The following is a 7,344-nucleotide window of genomic DNA, read 5'->3' as shown; positions in this document are numbered from 1 at the left end:
ACGCACGCACGCACGCACGCACGCACACACACATTCAGATTTAGCTTTTCTTTTTAAATCCTCAGATCTTCCAGGCTCTCTGGTATGCTCAGAGCCTTGTTCAAATTAGAACAGGAGATACATATATTCATATATAATATATACATATAATATATATGTATATATATAAAATATATATGAAAAATTTACACCTCCATAGTCATTAGTTTTATAATTATAATTGTATGTGCTCTATGAGCTTGTTGAAAACATTAAATTAATTAATGCTTATAGAACTCCTAGAAGGGACTAAGTGTGTTTTAAAGGCTCAGTGTTAACTAGTGTCTTAGAAACAAGAGTTGACCTATAATTATTTGCTTATGTACGGTTTATCTCTCTCTATAGGGCTTTATTCTTATATAAACCTTCAGGAATATAGCTCCTTGGTTATTTTCTTTACCACTTGTCTGGAAGGACACTATTTATATAATTAACATTTACATTTTGAATCTGACTATGTGGCCTGCTGTTCTCTTACACCTTGCATTGAGAAACATTAGTTAGAAAGAACCTCTCAATTGATCTTGAGAGAGAGAGAGAGAGAGAGAGAGAGAGAGAGAGAGAGAGAGAGAGAGAGAGAATGACATCTCCCTAAAAGGCAACTTGAGGAAGTTGGGTGAATTCGGAAGAGGCATTGTCTGAGTAGCTTGCAAACCAAAACCCTTTGTGGCTCCAAATAAGGTTGTGCTGTACTCATGTGTCTCCCTCCCTGAGCAGAAGCAGGTCTCAGTCCATGGGAGGTTATTCCTGGTGTGTAATTAGCCTCTGGCTGTCAGACACAAATATGTCTGAAAGTAAGATCAAGGTCTGTGAGGCTTTGGGGGAAAAATTGAACTCAACCCTGAAAATTCCCCTGGCTATCTGCAAAGGCCACCCTGCAGTGACTGCTGTTTAACCAAGGTTTATCTTCACAGGTGTTTGGTAGAAGCCTAGACAGCCAGTCAGCCAGTGTGAGTCATCTGGCTGTGGTAAGATTAGAAATTCCTGAAACGTGATAAAGAATCCGGAGTCAGAGGCAGGAAAGATGAAGGGAAATACCTTCTGCAGCTCCCGCCACCGCTTCCCACCATGTGACCTTATGTTCCACAACTTTTGGGTCAATTTGGGCAGTTACCTGCTTGCTTTCTCACCCCACCCTTTTCCTCCTCCTATTCATTTTTAAATATTTGTTTATTTTATATATCTGTGCCTGAGTGTGTGTAGGACAGAAGAGGTCCTTTGCTACCTTGCAACTCGAGTTACAGGTAGTGGTGAGCTGCCATGTGAGTGCTGGGAACAGGACCCAATCCTCTAATAGAGCAGTGAACACTCAACGACTGAGCCATCTCTCTAGCACCTCTTCCTTTTCTTTCCTTTTCCCCTTTCATTGACTTTCCAAAGTCAAGAAATATTATTTCTATTGAATATTAAAACATTCATATTTTAATCAGGAAAGCGTGCTGTGTGTGTAAAGGTGGTAGATTTCGATGTCGTTTAAGAGAAAACTGAAAAGAAGAAATAGAGGAAGGAAAGGACTGCAAAAGACAAGCAGAGGAGTATTCAGATGGAGAGGATTAGGGAGGAGTCAGGCGACTCTGCCTGCGGACTTGGTGATGTATTACTGTCTTCAACTGCAAACGAATAGACAGACTTAGTAAAAAAAAAAAAACAAAAAACAAAAAAACCTTCTTATTTGCAGATGCCATAAAGAAAACAAAAACTGCTAAAAAACCAGAGCATATTTTCTGCACATTTGAAATTGCTACAAGGTAGGGCGGCTACAAATTGGCCTCTCTTTTTCATTTTCAGCGCTAGGAGGGTCTCCACCCCACCATCCCTGCCTTCCTTTGGTTCTAAAATCCGAAAAGTTTCGGATGCTGTTACCGGGAACTTCTTTTCATTCAGAGAGAAGTGCTGAGTGCACGAGGGTTTTGGGTTTTAATCTATCACCGGATATATATATCCAGTGTCTGGGCGAGTTCGACTCTGAAAGTGCCGAAGTGAGAATTAGTTTGATTTTGAGGACACCTAGTGGCGGTTTGTTGGTTATGTTCTTCCAACGGAAAGAAAAATCCGTGACGTTAGTAAGCCCTGAGGCAACTTGTCTTTTTTTCCACAACACTTTCACAAAGCAACTAGAATTTGACAGGAGCTTCGAGATAAAACGTCTGGTAAATTCTCACTTCTACCTCTTGACAGATTTCTCTCGGTCTAATTCCTTGTAGGGAACACATTGTGCCACACAAAGAAATTCTGAGACTGCAGAGTGACCACAACTGGGTCAACTCAACTAATAAGTCATTTTGAGAGAGACCCACACATAACTCTATGGTAATAGAGTCTTTTGTCTGCTTTATAGTGATTTACTAGGCTGTACATTGCTTTTATTGTTTTTCTGGAACTGCAAGGTGTTAGTAATACATGTCTCTAAAATAAATGTACAAACTATAGTTGTTCATTTAGGTAAGGGAGAACACAAGTTATCATCTTTTGAGAGGATTTTCTTTTCTTTATTCTATCGTCCAATAAAAATTGATTTTCAGAACCAAGCTGAGCATAGGATTTAGCCCCAGGCTGTAGTTTTCTGACCCCTGGCTTGGGTTGCTAGCTCTTTATGTCGGCTCTTTCAAATAAGAGAAAATTTAGTATAATGCAACTTGTGTAAAAATAAATAAAATTTAAGGTTAGTTCATTTCATTTAAAATCTACTTTACATAATCTAGACTGTAATTTTCTTAAACAATACTTTTATTCATTTATTTTTAAAATCAATTTATTCTTTCACAAATCACATCCCAATCACCATGTTTTCCCTCTCTCCTTTCTTCCTAGTCCCTCCTCCCTGTCCCTCCTTTCAGTCCCTCCTCCCAGTCCCTCCTCCCTCCACAACCACTCTTCCTCAGTTTCCCTTCAGAAAATGGAAGGGTTCTCGGGAATATCAACTAACCATGACATACCAAGTTTCAGTAAGGCTAGGTACCTCTCCTCCTATTAAGGCGGGACAAGGTAAACCAGTCCAAGGACAAGGGTCTCAAAAGCAGGCAAGAGCTTCAGAAACAGCCCCAATTTTCTCTGTTAGGAGTTCTACAAAAATGCTAAGGTACAGAAGTATAACATATATACAGAGGGCCTAGGTTAGACCCACACAGGCTCCCTAACTGTCGGTTCAGTCTCAGTGAACCCTTAGGAGTCCGTTTGTTGATTCTGTGAGTTTTCCTGTGGTGTCCTTGACCCTTCTGGCTCTGACAACCTTCCCTCCTCGTCTTCCATAGGATTCACTGAGTCCCATTTAATGCTTTGCCATGGATCTCTGCATCTTTAAACCACAATTTTATTCCTTGACAATCTTATGTACATACAGGATGTATCTTTTAAATAAGTTAGTTCTTTGATAATTTCATACATCTATACAATGCATTCTGGTTACTCTCGCTCCCCTTTTACAACGCCCCCTCCACCCCCATCACCTCTGTCCTCTCTATACACCCATTTCACAGATTTCTGACTTGGTTTTGTTCTCTGACCCATTTGGCTAGTCAGGGCCACCTGTGTGACCATTAGATCCAGACTATCTTTTGAGCCATGCTGGGTCTTCAGTGAGAACACAGGGACTCACCCATGAGGTAAGTTATCTTTTAAGCGTTTTTTTTTTTTTGCACATGTATTCCATGTGTACAGACAGGTGTGTATTTGTCACTGTATATTAGCTTTCTCTTGGCTCAGACTTCCCTGTCATACCACGTCTGTGCCTGTTTCCAATCAATCAAGTCCTTCTGGCTTGGGTTCCTGACCCACTATCCAGTCCAGTTGGTGCCCTTGAACCTGAGTGCAAGACTCCAAGGGAGTCTTTGACCTCTGTATTCCTTTTGAGTTTGAATCTTTTGGGATTTTAAATGAAATGAATTTTGTGTCTTACTTGTCTTCAAACTCGATGACAGTGAAGTGCTCCCTCCGTAGCCAAGTCCCCAGAGCAGTGACCTTTCCCGTATCTGTCAATAGAGGTGACTCTAATTAGCTGGGGAGCTGACATGAACATTAGAGACAACCTGGACAATATCCAGCAGACACTAAACTGTAGAAAGCTCATGTTCTGTTGCTTTCCTCTGGAGTGTGGCCTTCCCTGTGCTTGCCTCCTGGACAGAAGTGTTCACCACCTCAAACAGAACTCTGTGAGTGACACACTGATCCATCCCCACTGAGTCACATAGCTAAGATACTCTTATCCATTTCACATCTAGCCTGGGTCCCTGCTCTTTATGATCAGAGTGACTCACAAAAGAATTAGTTCTGAATAGGCAGTTATAATTTGGGACTTTGAAACCAGCTGTTTCGTGGTAAAATCCATGGCTGCTGTGGGGTCAAGAATGGGTGCCAGGAAAGCTGGTTTCTGTTTGCTTTGTGCTTGACATACATTTGGCTGAGATTCTTGTTGCATTTAACACAAGATCCAAACACTTTAACATGGCCTCGAGGACTTGGCTAAGCACCTCTCTACCTGTGTCTTCAGATTCTTCTCAAGTCACACTTGGCCTTGCTCATTAGATTCCCTTTTCAAATTCCCTGGGGCTCCATTGTGACATCAGTGTTTGATCACTTGTCTGCTTCCTGTTCTTTTCTTTCAGGATCAGCTTAAGTATGGCTTCCTCGGAGAGCTATGTCCTCTTCCTAGCCTCATTTTGATTTCTTTCCTTGTCTTCTCTTCTTTCATTTCTCCTTCCTAACACCAGTCATCACTTCCAACATCAAAAGTCTCTCTGACTAACATAACAAAGCAAGCCAGGAGGCTAGACTCTTGGGTTTGCCTAGATTATAGTTACATAGATCAATAATTATAAGGATCATTCTATCTCAGAATGACTTCTCAAAACACAGTGTCTGAAAACAATACTTGTGGGCAAGTGGATTATTTGAGAGCTCACCTTAAGAGGACAGGAAATGGGAGAATGGATAAAGAAGGAAGGAAGAGGACTCCTCCTCCTTCTAGGGGAGATTACTGCCGTGAATTCCCTGAGAACCTTCACCTTAGCCGCCCCAAGATGCTTCCCTCTGTCCCAACCTTCAATGAATCCAAGTCACAGTGGATCTGATTGTTTTGTTTGAGGGTTGATCCTAGGGTCTTTAGCACACACCCTTGCTGTACAGCCAGGGGCTGGGAATGTTATGGAATAGAAAGAAGACTCATAGAAATCATGGTGGACTGTGCTTAGCATATAGATGGTTGAGTCCACTCCGAGCTGACTTTGTGTTTGGCCTTCCACCGGAGATGGACTGCAGTGAGAGTCATGTGGTGCAAGTAACATATTCTGAGGCTAGCTGTCCATGCTTCTGTTGATGTGGTAGATGTGAACGCCACTAATCCCATTTCCTAAAATGCGGGATAACTTTGTTGTTGTTATTGGATATTGCTTTTATTAGAAATCATAAATCAGATTAGAAAGCCTGAATAGGTTGGAGTATGAGGCTGGGAGTCTTAACTACAGTTCAGAAGCAGTTAATTGTATAGCATATAGAGCCAGGCTTTTCATAAAACTAACTAATGAGAATTTCTTCTTACTGTTGCTCTCAGACCTAGGCTTGCATGTATATGGTCTTATTTTTTTTTTTATCTGTTCACAAACATTGCCTTTAGGCACTTTGTACAGGTTCTTTAATCAGAAATATTTTCTACGCTTTTTGAAAGCATCTTAGAGTTTTGTAGTAAAATTCTAACAAGATCCATCTGAATGGATCAGACATTTGGCTTGACGCTCGTTTGTGTGCTGTTTTTACATTCTGGATTGTGGCTTCCCATTTTATAAAAACTTGATTAATTTTTCAACTACTTTAATTAGTAAGTCTCCAATTCCCCCTGATCCTTGAAGTTGTACATTCTGTGTTCAATAAAATTAATGCATTTCAGCTCCTCACTTAGATGCTCAGATCTGTAACCTAAGAGATTATATTTAATTCACTCCTGTGCTTCACAGTGTAGCATAGTGCACTTAAAAATATTTATGCAATGCTAAGGGGAAACCCCTAAAATGTCTTTGTAAGAAAATGGAGCTATGAAAACATTTCTGACTCATGTCTTTAGGTGTCTAAAGTTACATTTCTATTTAAGAAACTCCAGGTTTAAAAATACCAATGACTCAGCTTACCAGGTGTCTGCAGACAGAATTTCTTTTGTAAATTTTAAACCAAAATAGTGACTCAGACAGTTCCAACAAAAGTGAGAAATGAGAAAACATGCAGGTTGTGCACATGATGAGTCAAATTTGACTTAGAAAGATACTGGTTTTGAAAGTCCACACATCACCTGTCACTGTCTGAGATTTCTCCTGTGTGTAGCAGTACTCACCCACTGCACTGTCTTGGTGTGCACTTGGCTGACCATGAGGACAGCCTTACTTATAATGCACAAAGGGGGCTTTGAGTTGACCACATTAAAACTTTTTGTAAAGCTGACCATTCTCCCCAAGAAAAGTTTACATCCCATGCTGAAGAGGAAACTTTAAATCTTCACTGAATCAAAATCACAAATGACTGATACAGACATAGGTCATTTTGTCACTTTGCCAAATTCTAGCGTTTTGAAAGAATAACTACTTAACCCGTGGGCAAAAAGGGCAGGATAAAAACATGGCTCCTTTGATTGGAAAGCCGAGCCTGACTGGCTCATACTTCTGGGGTTCCCGGGAAGCTTGAAGGCTTGTGGATGAGAGTGAATATAGCGGTAAAGCTGTAGTAGAAACACCAGCCTCCCACTGGCCAGCCGAGTAGCTTTGGGTAAGCTATTTCAACTCCCTAAGGCTCACTTTTATATTTAACATTTTAAGCTGTGAAGAAAAATATGACCTCCTCGTGGGAGTATCTGCTAATAAAATGGGCTTAGTAAATAGAAAATGCTAGGACATAAGCACACAATGAATTTATTCCATATTTCTCCTATTTATTTTTTCTCCCTCCGCCTTTGTTTCTCTCCTGTTTATCTTTAATTTCCTGGTGTATAGAAGATAAGAACATAACAAGATTTACAAGCAGCACAAACACACAGAACCACTTAGTGTCTTGAGTTAGGGCATTTTAATGACATTTTATACGCACCCTGCCAAACCCACTCTGTACTGACAGAGGTGGTTGTAGGAACCACAAAGTTATTCATACCAAGACTCTCAGCCCTCACTAACCATTACTCACCTCAGAGCAAGAGAAAGTTGTAGAAATAGTTCTTCTCATATAAAGGCCACAAGGAAGAAAATAATGACTTATGAGTCCTCCCATCATATCTTTAGATAAAATAAATGGATTACTGTCTATGAAGACAACCGGGCTGGGTCCACCTGGTGT

This window comes from Grammomys surdaster, unplaced genomic scaffold (assembly GCF_004785775.1).
Source record: "Grammomys surdaster isolate TR1022 unplaced genomic scaffold, NIH_TR_1.0 225, whole genome shotgun sequence".
NCBI classification, from domain to species: Eukaryota; Metazoa; Chordata; class Mammalia; order Rodentia; family Muridae; genus Grammomys; species Grammomys surdaster.
The sequence above is the reverse complement of the archived record's forward strand: the minus strand, read 5'-3'. Positions refer to the sequence as shown.